This window comes from Schistocerca americana, chromosome 7, assembly GCF_021461395.2.
Source record: "Schistocerca americana isolate TAMUIC-IGC-003095 chromosome 7, iqSchAmer2.1, whole genome shotgun sequence".
Taxonomy (NCBI): Eukaryota; Metazoa; Arthropoda; class Insecta; order Orthoptera; family Acrididae; genus Schistocerca; species Schistocerca americana.
Genome location: NC_060125.1, coordinates 211,492,816 through 211,512,073, shown reverse-complemented (window position 1 = coordinate 211,512,073; position 19,258 = coordinate 211,492,816). Strand labels below are relative to the sequence as shown.

The 19,258-nt window shown below is 43.0% G+C and overlaps 1 protein-coding gene across 2 annotated transcripts in view; it reads right to left on the bottom strand.

Moving 5' to 3' along the window:
* Nucleotides 1-19,258, bottom strand: part of LOC124622288 — a 770,325-nt gene that overhangs the window by 208,884 nt on the left and 542,183 nt on the right. The window lies entirely within an intron of this gene.

Below are 19,258 nucleotides of genomic sequence, written 5' to 3'. Positions count from 1 at the left end.
AGCTGTCACTATACAGGGTGAGTCACTAAATATTGGCACCAAGAATAATTCCAGAAGTATGATAGGAGCTGAAACGTTTGTGCGACAAAATTTGCATGAGACAACAGGAGCCGTAATATGACGCTGGTTTTTTGTTGCTAGGTGGGGTCGCTTCAGAGATATGAAGGTCAAAATTTTTTTAATGGGATGCTATAGTTTGAAACTTATTTTCTGACAGCGGCTATCGAGACGAATCCAGTGATGTGTAACAGTAAGGTCTTTGAAGGTCAACGAAGGTCAAGTATGTGGCATGAACGTCCATTTACAGAAAGTGTTAGAAGTGATGACCATTGGTATCAATACAGTACTGCAATCTTCTTATCATGGACTGTTTGGTATTCCTTACCACATCGACATTTATCGAAGCACATGCTCTGACAACTCTCTCTCGCATATCTTCGGGTGTAGTAGGAACGTCTTTACAAACAATTCTTCTAAGAATCTACACAAGAAAAAATGCAGAGGCGTCAAGTCTGGCGAACTATCCAGCCATGACACATCTCCTCCGAGTCCAATCGAAAGATTTGGGAATTGTCTCTGGAACTCATTTCTAGCCATCAGCAAGAAATGTGCCACACACCCATCGTGTTGATACCACACCCTGTTCCTTGTTCCTAAAGGTATTTCTTTCTCCAACAGACCTAATGTTTCTTGCAAGAATGTGGTGTACTTCCTACCATTAAGATTTCCTTCGATGAAATAGTGGCCTATAACTCTGTCCTCCAGAATCCCACACCATACATTCACCGATAACGGTTTTTGGTGTGCAGTTTGCCGCAGCAAATATGGTTTTTCAGTTCCCAATAATGTATGTTAAGCAAATTAACATTTCCATGATTAATGAATGTAGCTTCGTCAGTAAATAACATCACATTAATAAATGTGTCATCCCTCTGAATCTGAAGTTGAGCCAATCGGCAAAACTCAATGCGACGCATACAAACCGTACCAGTAAATTCTTAGTGGAGATTGATATGGTACGGATTATATTTATGGTGATGCAGAACACGAACAACACTACTCTGGTTCATGCCAGATTCCCTTGCGACTTCACGTGAACTAACACAAGGATCTCATACCACAGTGGCAAGAGTACCAAATTACCTTTCCTCGTTAGTAACTTTCCTTTGCCAGATATATTTCGGATGCGTTAAAGACCAAGTTGTTCTCAATTTACCGCACATATATTTAAATGTACGATGTTTACTGCGAGTACGTTGAGGATATCTTTCAGCCTATGAGTCTCTAGCTCTCATTGAATTTCGTTGGCATGCTCCGTAAATGTGAAGCACATCAACTTGTTGTTCGAAGGAATACATCGTTCATATTTGCTTGATTCGACGATACTAGTCTTACCGTTCCTGTTACTGTTGTATTGCGAAACCATCGAATGGTGTTTACATGTGAATAGCACGTTATTTTCTATTTGCACGACATAAGAGAGAGAATTGTCAGAGGATGTGCTTCAATAAATGCTGAAGTGATAAGTAATGCCACTAAACCCATGATAAGAAGATTGTAGCACTGCACTGATACCAATGGTCTTCACTTCGAACACCTTCTGTAAATGGACGTTCATGTAACCTTTTTGACCTTCGTTGACCTTCAATGAACTTATTGTTACACATCATAGGATTCTTCTCGATAGCCACTATCAGAAAGTAACTACCAAACAACAGCATCACATTTAAAAAACAAAGTTCAGCATATCTCTGACGCGACCAACATAGCAACCAAAAACCAACGTCATATTATGGCTACCATTGTCTCATGCACCATTTGTACCACAAACTTTTTAGCTACTATCATGTTTTCGGAGTTATTCTAGGTGGCAATAGTTAGTGACTCACCCTGTATATTAATGTATCACTTCATACAGTACAGCCGAGTAGCCAACATCGTATAGGCGTGTATTCATTCCAATCTTTTATCAGCCCATCTCATCGTTTGCACACTCTCTACCCAACTGCTTCTCCTGTCACTCCGTCCAATTCCTTCTCTGACTCTGAATACCTAATTCCTTGACCACTCCCTCCCTGTCCATTTTCTCCCACCCCTCTCTTGGTCCATCTGCCTCTCCCCACTCTCTCTGTCCACCTGCTTCCCACTCTATCTGATTCCATCTTCTCCAACGCCTCTGTCGTTCCATCTGCTGCTCCTATCTTCATCCATCTGCCCTTTCCCACTCAGTCGATCTCATACTCCCCCTCTAATTTCATCTCTTGCTCCTCTGTTCCTCACCCCTCTTCTTCTACATTCCCTCCTTCCCTCTCCCTGTTATCTCGTCCCTCTCTCTCTCTCTCTTACATATCCTTCTCTCCCTCTGTCTGACCATTCCTTCCTCCCCTTCTCTTTCTCGATTTCCTCCTCCCTCTCTCTATTCCACATCCTCCTCACACTCTCCTTGTCCATTTCCTCCTTCCCCTCTTTCTGCCCATCTCCTCCCTTTCCCAATTCCTGTACAGATTCTCTTTCCAGTCTTTCTATACATCTGCTCCTCCACCCTCTCTCTGTCCATTTATTATTTCCATTCCCTGTCCATCTCCTTTTACCACAAGCCCTTTCTATTGCCCTTCTTTTCTGCCTCATTCCATTTCCTTCTCCCTCTCCCTCTTTTTATTTCCTTCTTTCGCTCTGTCAGTCTCCGCCACTCAATGACTCTGTCCATCTCTCCCTCTTTCCTTTCTCTGTCCATCTACTCATATATCTCTCTCTCTCTTTCATTCAATTTCCTCTTCTTCCTCTCCTGTGTCCATTTCTGCCTCCTCCTCGCTTTGATCATCTTCTCAGTCCAAAAAAATGGCTCTGAGCACTATGGGACTCAACATCTTAGGTCATAAGTCCCCTAGAACTTAGAACTACTTAAACCTAACTAACCTAAGGACATCACACACACCCATGCCCGAAGCAGGATTCGAACCTGCGACCGTAGTAGTCCCGCGGTTCCGGACTGCAGCGCCAGAACCGCTAGACCACCGCGGCCGGCTTCTCAGTCCATCCATCTCCTCTTTTTCATTCTGTCACCAGTCTGTCACCTCAAACTAAGCAGGAAGTTAATAGTTCTTACCACACATTTATAATTTCAAGTATTAAGTAATATGTGTACCAAGTTTGATTGACATCGAACCAGGGTTTAGGAGGATCTATTAACCATCGGCTTTTCCATTCTACGCACTTGTCGCGTATATTTCTAACATATTTAACGTATTTCACTCATATTTGTACACATATTTCAGCTATATCTCTAGTGAATTTCACCCTGCAATTTCGTTTTCATGCAGCTCAAATTTTATGACGTGAGATATCCTGAGCTATTTGTCGTACTGCGATATAATTTTACAGATATATCCAGTGGTATATGTGCATACTGTCTGAAAAATGTGTTGCACATAGAATTAGTAGAAAAAAGTAATAAATTTAAGCGTTATACCTGATGTGACTTCTTTTACAGACTGAACAGCGATTATGTAGTAAGCTGTATACCTTTTTCAGTAAAAAATAAGTCTCGTAAATCTTTGATACATATTCCGTCTATTTTCACCGCAATTTGTCTGATACGGCTGTTAACCTTACAGTGGTTCTTTTCAGATAGTGAGTGATACGTGTGTCAAGTGGGGTTGAAATTGATCCAGCGGTTTAGGAGCAGATGTGGAACACACATACAAACAAACAGTATCCATTCACATTAATGTGACTACCTCAAAAGCCCGAACAACCAACTATCAAGCACAGACTCCGATACCTGCAGGAAGAGAATCATTGAGGTTTTGGAAGGTACAGACCGGGATGTAAAGCCATGCCGACTCCAGTGCTGTGGCCAGCTGCGCTGTCTATCGATTCGCGGTTGGATTTAAATTCGACAATTTAGTGACCAGAGGAACAGCGACTGGACCACTAGGATGATTGTCCCAGGGTGTTTCCAACGTTTGACGGCGTACACGCTAGCAACCCTGTGTCCGATGGAGCATAAAACGTGATTCATCCGGAGAGATCATCTGTCGCCATTCAATGGACATGCAGTTGCGGTACTGGCGTGCAAATTCTAGCCTTCGTCGCCGATGAACAGGAATCAACACAGGTGTATGAATCAAGCCGCTGTTTCGGAGGCCCATGTGCAGTAACGTTCGCTGACGGTTGTTGAGAAGACACTATTGGTAGTCCGTAGGTTCATCTGAGCGGTCAGATGCTCAACAGGTGCACATCTACTCGTCCGTAAACATGTCCACAACCCTCGTTCACCCCTGTCACCTATGACCTATAAAGCAGAACAGTCGCCTCGCCGCCGGTTTTGGATAGTGCCATTTTGCCATACACGGTATAGTTTAGCACGTGAACACTCCACAAACTTAGTTGTTTGGGAAATGCTTCCACCCTTGGACCGAAATCCAATGACCATACCTTTTGGAGATCAAATAAATCGCTCCATTTCCGCATTACAACAATGAATGCACTGTTTTGTGCACCCCCCTGCCCCCCCCCCCAACAACATTCATTATAAACCCTGCACTTCTAGTGCGGTTATTTCACGTTGACGCCCAACGTAGGTGCTGGTCGTATTACGCCCGAGTCAGTCTAATGAATGTTTTATGAAATGGACTGTGTCATGGGGTATTTACATATCCCACACACTTACTGCATTTTCTAGTCAGGCGTTTGGACAGAAATCTATAGTAACGAATACAGGCTATTCCGATTGTTATTTAGTATTTATTGACATAAAAACAGATTTACAAAATCAAAAAATAAAAATGCTATGTTTAAAATTAATACTAGTGCACGAGCTTCAAATTGTATTGACCAATTAATTATTGAAAAACTTTAATTAATATCATTGTTAATTAAGAGCAGTGCAGTTATGTGCTTTAGTGTCCAAAATATAATACAAAACAAAGATTAATCAAGTAATCTTCAATCTAAGGCTTTTTCACGAACCGTGAACTTGAGAAAAATTTCATTCACTCACAGACTCGAAGTAGACAGTTACATTCGTCGGACCCATAGAAAGGGTGCTGTTTTGTTCCTTCACTAACTAGTACATGTTCAGCTCTATCTGATAAATATACATTTCACATTCAGTACGGTGTTCACTACTGCATTCAGGATCACTTTCATTGTCAGCTTCAGCATCACTGTCTTCCATCTCGCGTAACCACTGAGTGACAACAGCCTCAAAGCCTTGTGGCGAAACACCATCTCTGTCCTTGTTAACCACGCCTCGTGATATTTCTGTAATAATGCAAAATATGAAGTGTTTAAAATTGGTGAGTTCATAGCATAAACTGTGTTGTTGAATCGCGCCATAGCCGCAACGACTTATTCTACTTACGAAGTCAAATTAACAGCAGCTCGCAACAACGACTATTCAAAACAAATGCTCTTAACGAACTGAACGGAAGCTACTGAGCAGCAGAAGTGTACAGTTTGGAAAATTCCGGCGTCATGCACATTGGAATGTTCGAGCATGTATCCTCGTACCCCACAACACTCATTGAGTGTTAATGTAGCTGGACCGTCTACATACAGCGACTTTTACAATATGTATGGACTTGCAAAAAGGAATACAAACGTCTCAAAAATGAAATCGACAGGAAGTGCAAAATGGCTAAGCAGGGATGGCTAGAGGACAAATGTAAGGGTGTAGAGGCGCATATCACTAAGGGTAAGATAGATACTGCCGAGAGGAAAATTAAAGAGACCTTTGGAGAAAAGAGGACGACCTGCATGAATATCAAGAGCTCAGATGGAAACCCCGTACTAAGCAAAGAAGGGAAAGCAGAAAGGTGGAAGTAGTATATAGAGGGTCTATACAAGGGCGATGTTCTTGAGGACAATAATATAGAAATGGAAGAGAATGTAGATGAAGGTAAAGTATGAGATATGATACTTGTTGTGACTTGGCAAGACAGCCAAGTCACTATGAGAGGATTCCGAAAGGCACGCGTTTAAGCTCACGCAGGATGGCGTGAGGTCTGGAACAGGTCAGGGATATGAGACTAGCAAAAATAGTACGTATCTGTTGGAATACTTAACTTTAATCCATAAGTGGTGAACATCGGTCTGACGGTACATGCATCACAAGATAAATAGCAATTGATAATGGCGCCTTGCTAGGTCATAGCAAATGACGTAACTGAAGGCTATGCTAACTATCGTCTCGGCAAATGAGAGCGTAATTTGTCAGTGAACCATCGCTAGCAAAGTCGGCTGTACAACTGTGGCGAGTGCTAGGACGTCTCTCTAGACCTGCCGTGTGGCGGCGCTCGGTCTGCAATCACTGACAGTGGCGACACGCGGGTCCGACGTATACTACCGGACCGCGGCCGATTTAAAGGCTGCCACCTAGCAAGTGTGGTGTCTGGCTGTGACACCACAATACTGCGTGAAGAGTTTGACAGAGCACTGAAAGGCCTAAGTCGAAACAAGGCCCCGGGAGTAGACAACATCCCATTAGAGCGAATGACAGCCTTAGGAGAGCCAGACCTAACAAAACTCTGCCATTTAGTGAGCAAGACGCATGAGACAGGCGAAATACCCTCAGACTTTAAGAAGAATATAATAGTTCCAATCCCAAAGAAAAATGGTTCAAATGGCTCTGAGCACTGGTTCAAATGGCTCTGAGCACTATGGGACTTAACATCTATGGTCATCAGTCCCCTAGAACTTAGAACTACTTAAACCTAACTAACCTAAGGACATCACACAACACCCAGTCATCACGAGGCAGAGAAAATCCCTGACCCCGCCGGGAATCGAACCCGGGAACCCGGGCGCAGGAAGCGAGAACGCTACAGAACGACCACGAGATGCGGGCAATCCCAAAGAAAGCAGGTGTTGACAGATGTGAAAATTACCGAACTATCAGTTTAATAAGCCACGGCTGCAAAATACTAACCTGACCCTACGACTTATCTTGGAAAATAGATTAAGGAAAGGCAAACCTACGTTTTTAGCATTTGTAGGCTTAGAGAAAGCTTTTGACAATGTTGATTGGAATACTCTCTTTCAAATTATGAAGGTGGCAGGGGTAAAATACAGGGAGCGAAAGGCTATTTACAATTTGTAAAGAAACCAGATGGCAGTTATGAGAGTCGAGGGGCATAAAAGGGAAGCAGTGGTTGGGAAGGGAGTGAGACAGGGTTGCACCCTATCCCCGATGTTATTCATCTGTATATTGAGCAAGCGGAGTAGGTATTAAAATCCATGGAGAAGAAATAAAAACTTTGAGGTTCGCCGATGACATTGTAATTCTGTCAGAGACAACAAAGGACCTGGAAGAGCAGTTGACCGGAATGGACATTGTCTTGAAAGAAGGATATAAGATGAACATCAACAAAAGCAAAACGAGGATAATGGAATGTTGTCGAATTAAATTGGGTGATGCTGACGGAATTTGATTAGGAAATGAGACATTTAAAGTAGTAAAGGAGATTTCCTATTTGGGGAGCAAAATAACTGATGATGGTCGAAGTAGAGAAGACATAAAATGTAGACTGGCAATGGCAAGGAAAGCGTTTCTGAAGAAGAGAAATTTGTTGACATCGAGTATAGATTTTAGTGTCAGGAAGTCTTTTCTGAAAGTATTTGTGTGGAGTGTAGCCATGTATGGAAGTGAAACGTGGACGATAAATAGTTTAGGCAAGAAGAGAACAGAAGCTTTAGAAATGTGGTGCTACATAAGAATGCTGAAGATTAGATGCGTAGATCACATAACGAATGAGGAGGTATTGAATAGAATTGGTGTGAAGAGAAATTTGTGGCACAACTTGACTAGAAGAAGAGATCGGTTGGTAGGGCATATTCTGACGCATCAAGGGATCTCCAATTTAGTATTAGAGGGCTGCGTGGAGGGTAAAAATCGTAGAGGGACACCAAGAGGTGAATACACTAAGCAGATTCAGAAGGATGTAGGTTGCAGTAAGTACTGGGAGATGAAAAAGCTTGCACAGGATAGAGTAGCATGGAGAGCTGCATCAAACCAGTCTCTGGACTGAAGACCACAACAACAACATGGGCTAGATTGTTTTATAGTCCTACACTTGCGCTTTTCGTTTGTACCTGTAACAGTCAAACTCCGTTTATTCTTTCGGTATCGGCAGACGACCGCTTCAAGCCGTTCCGGAGCCAGCGAGAGCCGCCACAGTGATCTGACGCATCACGCCCGCCTGCGTGTCACGCCGGAGGCTCCGCCAGATCCCGGTAATACCGCGGCATTACGGGCCGTTTTCCGGCACGACGGCGCAGCAGGGATTTTTACCGGCAGCTCCTGCCTCCCCGGAGACGCATCCATAAGTAATGGAACGCGTCGCGTCGGCTGGGGAACGAGTTGCCGGAGCTGGGGGCGGCAAACAAAGACGGGCAGACAGAGCGCGCCGCGAACAATGCCGCGAGCGCCGCCATTGTCTGAGTCTGCCCGCTGCCTGCTGCCCGCGCGCCAAGTCTCCGCCGCGATGCATTAGCGCCCGCCTTGTTTGCGCGCGTCTCCTGACATCGATCCTCCTCCCGACCGTGTCGACAGCGCGCCGTCCCAATTAATCACCTGCGCCACCGTGCGTATCGATAGCAGCCATCTGTGACGCCGTCTTCAAGGCCTTCGTGGACGAACTTACTGTCTGCCTGTGAGAACCGCGGAGAAGAATGGGCGCGACAGGAATGAGGGCAGCGAGTGTGGTATGTGTCTCATAACGTCTATTACCAGGTCAAGAAGTGGGGCCTGGTGGAATACTACTAAAGCGCATGTCTGGAATCTGCGAGGTCCAGCTAGGTTGGCGCCGTGATCCTTGACATCCGAAAGACGTTTGATATAGTCCAATGAACAAGATGCGAGAACGCGGAACATCAGACGAGCTTCGTAAATGGATTGAACTGCTTCTAGCAAACGGGGCACGGAATTTCACACTTACCAGGTAGAAACCTTCCGAAGTAAAAGTTTCTTCGGTTATCAAAAGATGGAGGGTACTGGACCAGTACTGTTGGTAAGTAGCATTAACAACTTCCGCATACACCACCTGCCAGAAACGTAAAGCACCCAAAAGAGGAGGCGTAAACGAAGTGAAACCCACGAGCTGAAAACTTATGCGGTGTTATTGCGGTAATTATAAATTCGATTCCAATTTAGAAAGAACTCAGTCTCAGCTCACTTATAAGTATGATGTTCCCTCCAATCGGGCCTGGATGCAAGCGCTGATTCGTTTGGAAACGGTGTCACGAAGCCGTTCTATACCTTTTTTCTGACCCACTATTGTTATAAAACCATGAATAATAATAACAAAACCAGCGGCTATATTTGAATCTAACGTCGTTTGTTCTTTTTAACACATGCTACCGCGACGAAATAAATCTCGGGTGAACATCCTGGTATGAGTGTGCATAGAAAGAATCACAAGCTACCAGTTTCGACACCACATGGTGTCATCTTCAGGCCTTGAACGTAACCTCCCGTCCACAACCGTTTTCATGTGAGATGAACAAAATCGTATACAGCGGACCAAAACTAACCGGATTCTGTACTTTCCATGGCAACAACAAGGTCAGCATACGATTTACATGTAAACGGTTTTGGATGGCAGGTTATGTTCAGGGTCTGAAGTGTCGCACAGTAGAGGGCGGGCCAGCAGTTGCAGAAAATTTTGGATAGTGAGTACCAGGTCACCAGCATTGTGAAGCCTAGTGCAAGGTTGGCCTAGGTGACTGACAGCATAGAGGAGTTATGTAGGAATTTTACGAAAGAAAATCAGGTAGTGATAGTAGGTGGAGCAGAGAATAGTGTTGATAAGGACGGGGAATAGGATGTAGGTGGTGACCTAGTAAAGATACCTACTCAAACTGGTGGCACTAATGTGCATTTCGTGCAAATGTTTCAGCGTCATGATCGGCCTCATCTTAATGCGGCTGTTAGGTGCTTTAACATGGGGCTGGGGAGGGCGCTGGTGACAGAGGGCATGGGTCTCATCTCAGTGGTGCTAGTTGGGTTTAGCAAAGCTTATACGTGACAGTGTAGTGGGTTGTGGTGGTGGTGGGATCACTCATGGAAAAATTCCTGTATTAGTTGGTGTTAGAGCTGCTTCTTTTTTAGATTGACGTCAGTTGATAGGTATACCTTCTTAAAGAAAGTCCTTCTAACTAAGGAATCACATTCAGAGGACGCCATATTTCAAAGTAAAGAAGGAATTACCATATTTCATCATAATATAAGAGGTATTAGAGACAATGTTAGTAAACTGCTTATAGATGTTGACTCTGACATTATTGGTACATCGGAGCACCACTTAACTAATTTGACAACTGAATATTTCTTTTACCAGGATACTGATTAGCTGGCTGTTTTTCAAGGACTTCCTTGCGGAGTGGGGGAAGTGGCCATGTACGCAAAAAATAGTATTGCGTTTGAGTCCATAGGCGTATCATGGCACTGCACTAAACAGAAATTTGAATGATGTGCAGGGGCAGTTGAATTTAATTAAACTGAACTTCTACCTATTGTTGTTTATAGGTTCCCTAACTCTGACTTCAGAGCATTTCTGCTCAAGCTACAGGGTTCACTTAATAGGAACTACCAGAAATCAATTATTTGTGGTGACTTCAATAATAATTTCGTAAGTGATTGTTCAAGAAAAAGGGTGTTGGTAGATCGTATAAACTCATATGATCTGATGCAGACTGTGTTTTTTCCAACTAGGGTGCATGGGAACAGTAGCACTGCCATTGACAATATTTTTATTCATTCTGCATTACAAGATGGGCATCCTCTTAGTAAAAGGGTGAATGGCCTTTCAGAACATGATGCACAAATTTTAACTCTAAAAGGTTTTTGTACTCAAACGAATGTGACATATAATCACAAATTATGTAGGAAAGCTAATCCAACGGTAACAGAGAGCCCTTGTCAAGGAACAAGAGTGGATGTTAATATTGCCGATAACACAGGTGACAAATTTAATGCTTTCCTCAATACATTTCTCATGCTCTTTGAAAGTTGATATCCATTAGAACGTTCTAAAAGGGGTACTAGCAGCAAAAGGCGGCCTGGGTGGCTGACTAGTTCTATAAGGATATCATGTAGAAAAAAGCGGGAATTATAGCAAACTGTATTGTAACGTACTTAAAAATGTTATCAGGAAGGCATAGAGGATGTGGTACGCAAATAGAATAGTTAATTCACAGAATAAAATTAAAACAATATGGTCAGTTGTGAAGGATGTGTCTGGTCAGCAGCACAAGGTCGTCGATATAATGTCAGTTCGCAGTAAAAATATTTCTGTTACTGGTAAGTTCAATGTATGTACAGTATTTAACAATCATTTTCTGGGCCTTGCTGGAGAATTAAATAAAAATTTAGTTTCTACAGGGAGTCATATAACTCTCCTGGAAAATACCTTTCCGAAACGGATGTCTAAAATAGTCCTCTGTGATACAGACCTTCTGGAGATTGAGTCCATAATTAAATCTCTGAAGATTAAGGACTCTCATGGATATGATGGAGTGCCTAGCAGAATATTAAAGTACTGTGGTACACATATTAGCCGTTAGCCCTGTACTAAGCCATATTTGTAATTTTTCCTTTAAGAATGGTCAATTTCCTGAGTGATTAAGGTACTCAGTAGTAAAGCCGCTTTACAAAAAGGTGGAAGGGGATAATGTAGACCTATTTCTATGCCATTACTGTTTAGTAAAGTTATCGATAGGACTGTGTATGGAAGCATAATTGATCATTTTATATCACATACTTTTCTATCAAATATACAGTGCGGCTTTAGAAGTCGTTTAACGATTGAATATGATATAGTCTTTTTTCTCTGTGAGGTAATGGATGGATTAAACAAAAGGTTTCGGAAGCTAGGCATATTTTTTGAATTAATTAAGGCGTTGCTCCAGAAGTTGGACCATTACAGAATCCAGGGAAGAGGTAACCGTTGGTTCACCTCTCACTGTAACAACAGACAGCAAAAGGTCATATACACAGTGTTGAGAATGGCTGTGATGTGGTATCTGAGCGGGTTGCAGTTAAAAGGAGAGGGGAGGGGTTTGCCCCGAGGATCAGTGTTGGAGCCACTCCTGTTCCTTATTTATATAAATTGTATGCACTCTAGTATTACAGGTAATTCCAAAATATTTCTGGTTGCTGATGTCACTAGCTTGGTAGTAAAGGATGTTGTGTGAAACATTGGCTCGGTTTCAGATAGTGCCGCTCTTGACATAAGTTCATGGCTTGTAGGAAATAAACTAACGCTAAATCATAGTAAGACTAATTTTTTATAGTTTCTAAGACACAATTCGACAAAACCCGACGTTTTAATTTCACAGAATGGGGCATATGATTAGTGAAACTGATGAGTTCAAATTTCTAGGTGTTCGTATAGATACTAAACTGTGGTGGAAATTCCACGTTCACGATCTTGTTCAAAGACTTAATGCTGCCATTTTTGCTAATCGAACAGTATCTGAAGTAAGTGATAGTTGGACACGAAAATTAGTGTACTTCGCTTATTTCCATTCGCTTACGTCATATGGTATTATATTATGAGGTAACTCTTCCCATTCGAAAAGAACATTTTCTTGCTCAGAAACGGGCAGTTCGGGCAATAAGTGGTGTAAGTTGGCGAACTTCTTGTCGAAACCTTGTTCACTATTCTGGGTATTTTGACATTGGCCTCTCAATACATATATTTTCTTTACTGTTGTTTCTTGTTAAAAATATCAGCTTATTGCCGAGAATTAGCAGCTTTCACTCAATTAACACTCAGGAGAAGTCTAGCCAGAATTTGGATCGCACTTCCTTAACTCTCGTGCAGAAAAGTGTGTAATACAGTGCTGCATTCATTTTCAACAAGATACCACAAGAATTCAGTAATCCAATTGCTTTCAAATCGAAACTGAAAAGTTTCATCATGGGTCACTCCTATTCTGTTGAGGAGTTCCTTGAAAAAGTAAACTGGTTCTTGTGTTATATTGTTGATCACGTTTACTTAAACTTATGGTTTGACTTTTTTCGGGTTCATAAACATTTTATTTTTATCTGTTATTATGTTTATGTTGTAATTTCATGTACTGACACGTTCCATGACCTTGGGGGTTTACTCCTCGATTTCGTCCTACAGAACTAGACGAGTAAATAAATTAGTTAATGACGCAATGCGGTGTCGAAACTGGTAACCTGTGTTAAAAAGAATAAACGACGCCACATTCAAGTAAATCCGCTGGGTTTGCTATCATTATTCAAGTACTACTTGTCATGCTGCAGTCCCACTTTCCTTGACGAGTTGTCTGAGACTGTTGTAAGTGGTCCTTGAGATACCACCTACTGGCACTCACAAGAAGATGACATCCGAGCTGCTCCCACCCACGTTCTATCGGGGACAGGTCAGGGGATCTGCTTTGGCCACAGGAGTTCCTCAGCATCACGCAACCAGTAATTGAGCCGCGTGCCACGTTTGGGCGAACACTGTCCTATTGAAAAATGGCACCACGGTGCTGTTGCATGAGGGATAACACATCAGTATGTAGGATGTCCGTGATTTACAGTAGTGCCGCCAGAATTCCCCCAATAACAAACAGCTACCACCTGGATAAGTACTGAATGTCTTCCCATGCAATGACACCAGGAATAACACCGCTATGCCTCTCCACAACATTGGAAGTATGAGACCTTTTCCCAGTTCTGCATCATATTCATCAACGATGGTTATCTGAAGTAGTGCAGAACCGCGATTCGACTCTAAACACAGTGTGACACCATTCATCCGCAGTCCGTAGTTCCCCGTCACGACACTACTCCAAACGCAGCCATTTACTTTGTGATGGTAAGAGCAGTCTGTACACAGGACGGTAATTCCTTAGTCCTACTGCTGCTGGTCTCCAACCAGCGGTGGAAAGAAAACACAGCGTGTTCTAGAAAGGCACGCGCCGATGTTAAGATATTGCGAAGAGCTTGGTGCAGAGTAAGGTATGATCGACTGGAAGGTTGACGATGACTATGACTTCCGTAACGTTACCATGAAATTCAACACCTGCTCGCCGTTAAAAATGGCCGAATAATTTTAACATATGTACTGCGTAGACATTTGGTACGAAATACTTCCAGAAACCTACGAAAGACTTGTCGGATCCTTGGCGTGCAGAAGCGCTAATGTATTTCTTTCCAAAGCTGAAGCAACATTCTATTAAGCAGGTGGCCATAATGTTTTGGCTCATCAGTATACTCTACATCTACATCTACATCTACATCCATACTCCGCAAGCCACCTGGCGGTGTGTGGCGGAGGGTACCCTGAGTACCTCTATCGGTTCTCCGTTCTATTCCAGTCTCGTATTGTTCGTGGGGGCGTACCCGTGGTCTAGGGGTAGCATCTTTGATTCATAATCAAAACGTCTTCGGTCCCGGGTTCGATCGCCGCCACTGCCTAAATTTTGATAAATAATCAGCATTGGCGGCCGAAGACTTCCGGCATAAGAAGTCAGCCTCATTCTGCCAACGGCCTTGTCAAAGAGGGCGAAGGAGCGGATAAAGGTTCAGGGCACTCTCTTGTCCTACGGGTGGGAAATTGCCCCTAAAGGCGAAAGAATCAGCAATGATCAACGACATGAGGATGCAGAAGGCAATGGAAACCACTGCATTAAAGACACGTAACGTGTATCCACAGGACATGTGGCCTGTAATTCAAGTAGTGTCATGATGATCTCTCCATTGGCAAAAGATTCCGGAATAGTCCCCCATTCGGATCTCCGAGAGGGGACTGCCAAGGGGGAGGTTACCACGAGAAAAAGATTGAATAATCAACAAAAGGATAACGTTCTACGAGTCGGGGCGTGGAATGTCAGAAGCTTGAACTTGGTAGGGAAACTAGAAAATCTGAAAAGGGAAATGCAAAGGCTCAATCTAGATATAGTAGGGGTCAGTGAAGTGAAGTGGAAGCAAGACAAGGATTTTTGGTCAGATGTGTATCGGGTAATATCAACAGCAGCAGAAAATGGTATAACAGGTGTAGGATTCGTTATGAATAGGAAGGTAGGTCAGAGGGTGTGTTACTGTAACAGTTCAGTGACCGGGTTGTTCTAATGAGAATCGACAGCAGACCAACACCGACAACGATAGTTCAGGTATACATGCCGACGTCGCAAGCTGAAGATGAACAGATAGAGCAAGTGTATGAGGATATTGAAAGGGTAATGCAGTATGTAAAGGGGGACGAAAATCTAATAGTCATGGGCGACTGGAATGCAGTTGTAGGGGAAGGAGTAGAAGAAAAGGTTACAGGAGAATAAGGGCTTGGGACGAGGAATGAAAGAGGAGAAAGACTAATTGAGTTCTGTAACAAGTTTCAGCCAGTAATAGCGAATACCCTGTTCAACAATCACAAGAGGAGGAGGTATACTTGGAAAAGGCCGGGAGATACGGGAAGATTTCAATTAGATTACATCATGGTCAGACAGAGATTCCGAAATCAGATATTGGATTCTAAGGCGTACCCAGGAGCAGATATAGACGCAGATCACAATATAGTAGTGATGAAGAGTGGGCTGAAGTTCAAGACATTAGTCAGGAAGAATCAACACGCAAAGAAGTGGGATACGGAAGTACTAAGGAATGACGAGATACTTTTGAAGTTCTCTAACGCTATAGATACAGCAATAAGGAATAGCGCAGTAGGCAATACTGTTGAAGAGGAATGGATATCTCTAAAAAGGGCCATCACAGAAGTTGGGAAGGAAAACATAGGTACAAAGAAGGTTGCTGCGAAGAAACCGTGGGTAACAGAAGAAATACTTCAGTTGATTGATGAAAGGAGGAAGTACAAACATGTTCCGGGAAAATCAGGAATACAGAAATACAAGTCGCTGAGGAATGAAATAAATAGGAAGTGCAGGGAAGCTAAGACGAAATGGCTGCAGGAAAAATGTGAAGACATCGAAAACGATATGATTGTCGGAAGGACAGACTCAGCATACAGGAAAGTCAAAACAACCTTTGGTGACATTAAAAGCAACGGTGGTAACATTAAGAGTGCAACGGGAATTCCACTGTTAAATGCAGAGTAGAGAGCAGATAGGTGAAAAGAATGCATTGAAAGCCTCTATGAGGGTGAATATTTGTCTGATGTGATAGAAGATGAAACAGGAGTCGATTTAGAAGAGATAGGGGATCCAGTATTAGAATCGGAATTTAAAAGAGCTTTGGAGGACTTACGGTCAAATAAGGCAGAAGGGATAGATAACATTCCATCAGAATTTCTAAAATCATTGGAGGAAGAGGCAACAAAACGACTTTTCACGTTGGTGTGTAGAATATATGAGTCTGGCGATATACCATCTGACTTTCAGAAAAGCATCATCCACACAATTCCGAAGACGGCAAGGGTTGACAAGTGCGAGAATTATCGCACATTCAGCTCAACAGCCCATGCATCGAAGCTGCTTACAAGAATAATATACAGAAGAATGGAAAAGAAAACTGAGAATGCGCTAGGTGACGATCAGTTTGGCTTTAGGAAAAGTAAAGGGACGAGAGAGGCAACTCTGACGTTACGGCTAATAATGGAAGCAAGGCTAAAGAAAAATCAAGACACTTTCATAGGATTTGTCGACCTGGAAAAAGCGTTTGACAATATAAAATGGTGCAAGCTGTTCGAGATTCTGAAAAAGTAGGGGTAAGCTATAGGGAGAGACGGGTCACATACAATATGTGCAACAACCAAGAGGGAATAATAAGAGTGGACGATCAAGAACGAAGTGCTCGTATTAAGAAGGGTGTAAGACAAGGCAGTAGCCTTTCGCCCCTACTCTTCAATCTGTACATCGAGGAAGCAATGATGGAAATAAAAAAAAGGTTCAGGAGTGGAATTAAAACACAAGGTGAAAGGATACCAATGATACGATTCGCTGATGACATTGCTATCCTGAGTGAAAGTGAAGAGGAATTAAATTCTCTGCTGAACGGAATGAACAGTCTAATGAGTACACAGTATGGTTTGAGAGTAAATCGGAGAAAGACGAAGGTAATGAGAAGTAGTAGAAATGAGAACAGCGAGAAACTTAACATCAGGATTGACGGTCACGAAGTGAATTAATTTAAGGAATTCTGCTACCTTGGCAGTAAAATAACCAATGACGGACGGAGCAGGGAAGACATGAAAAGCAGACTCGCTATGGCAAAAAAGGCATTTCTCGCCAAGAGAAGTCTACTAATATCAAATACCGGCCTTAATTTGAGGAAGAAATTTCTGAGGATGTACGTCTGGAGTACAGCTTTGTATGGTAGTGAAACATGGACTGTGGGAAAACCGGAACAGAAGAGAATCGAAGCATTTGAGACGTGGTGCTATAGACGAATGTTGAAAATTAGGTGGACTGATTAGGTAAGGAATGAGGAGGTTCTACGCAGAATCGGAGAGGAAAGGAATATGTGGAAAACACTGATAAGGAGAAAGGACAGGATGATAGGACATCTGCTAAGACATGAGGGAATGACTTCCATGGTACTAGAGGGAGCTGTAGAGGGCAAAAACTGTAGAGGAAGACAGAGATTGGAATACGTCAAGCAAATAATTGAGGACGTAGGTTGCAAGTGCTACTCTGAGATGAAGAGGTTAGCACAGCAAAGAAATTCGTGGCGGAACGCATCAAACCAGTCAGCAGACTGATGACAAAAAAAAAAAAAAAATTTGTTCGTGGAAAGAAGGATTCTGTGTGGGCTCTAATCGCTCTGATTTTATCCTCATGGACTCTTCGCGAGATATACGTAGGAGGGAGCAATATACTGCTTGACTCTTCGGTGAAAGTATGTTCTCGAAACTTGAACAAAAGCCCGTACCGAGCTACTGAGCGTCTCTCCTGCAGAGTCTTCCACTGGAGTTTATCTATCATCTTCGTAAAGCTTTCGCGATTACTAAATGATCCTGCAACGAAGCGCGCTGCTCTCCGTTGGAACTTCTCTATCTCTTCTGTCAACCCTGTCTGGTACGGATCCCACACTACTGAGCAGTATTCAAGCAGTGGGCGAACAAGCGTACTGTAACCTACTTCCTTTGTTTTCGGATTGCATTTCCTTAGGATTCTTCCAATGAATCTCAGTCTGGCATCTGCCTTACCGACGGTCAACTTTATATGATCATTCCAATTTAAATCACTCCTAATGCGTACTACCAGATAATTTATGGAATTAACTGCTTCCAGTTGCTGACCTGCTATTTTGTAGCTAAATGATAAGGGATCTATCTTTCCATGTATTCGCAGCACATTACACTTGTCTACATTAAGATTCAATTGCCATTCCCTGCACCATGCGTCAATACGCTGCAGATCCTCCTGCATTGCAGTACAATTTTCCATTGTTCCAACCTCTCGATGCACCACAGCATCATCTGCAAAAAGCCTCAGTGAACTTCCGATGTCATCCATCAGGTCATTTATGTATATTGTGAATAGCAACGGTCCTATGACACTCCCCTGCGGCACACCTGAAATCACTCTTACTTCGGAAGACTTCTCTCCATTGAGAATGACATGCTGCGTTCTGTTATCTAGGAACTCTTCAATCCAATCACACAATTGGTCTGATAGTCGATATGCTCTCACTTTGTTCATTAAACGACTGTGGGGAACTGTATCGAGCGCCTTGCGGAAGTCAAGAAACACGGCATCTACCTGTGAACCCGTGTCTATGGCCCTCTGAGTCTCGTGGACGAATAGCGCGAGCTGGGTTTCACACGACCGTCTTTTTCGAAACACATGCTGATTCCTACAGAGTAGATTTTTAGTCTCCAGAAAAGTCATTATACTCGAACATAATACGTGTTCCTAAATTCTACAACTGATCGACGCTGGAGATATAGGTCTATAGTTCTGCACATCTGTTCGACGTCCCTTCTTGAAAACGGGGATGATCTGTGCCCTTTTCCAATCCTTTGGAACGCTACGCTCTTCTAGAGACCTACGGTACACCGCTGCACGAAGGGGGGCAAGTTCCTTCGCGTACTCTGTGTAAAATCGAACTGGTATCCCATCAGGTCCAGCGGCCTTTCCTCTTTTGAGCGATTTTAATTGTTTCTCTATCCCTCTGTCATCTTTTTCGATATCTACCATTTTGTCATCTGTGCGACAATCTAGAGAAGAAACTACAGTGCAGTCTTCCTCTGTGAAACAGCTTTGGAAAAAGGCATTTAGTATTTCGGCCTTTAGTCAGTCATCCTCTGTTTCAGTACTATTTTGGTCACAGAGTGTCTGGACA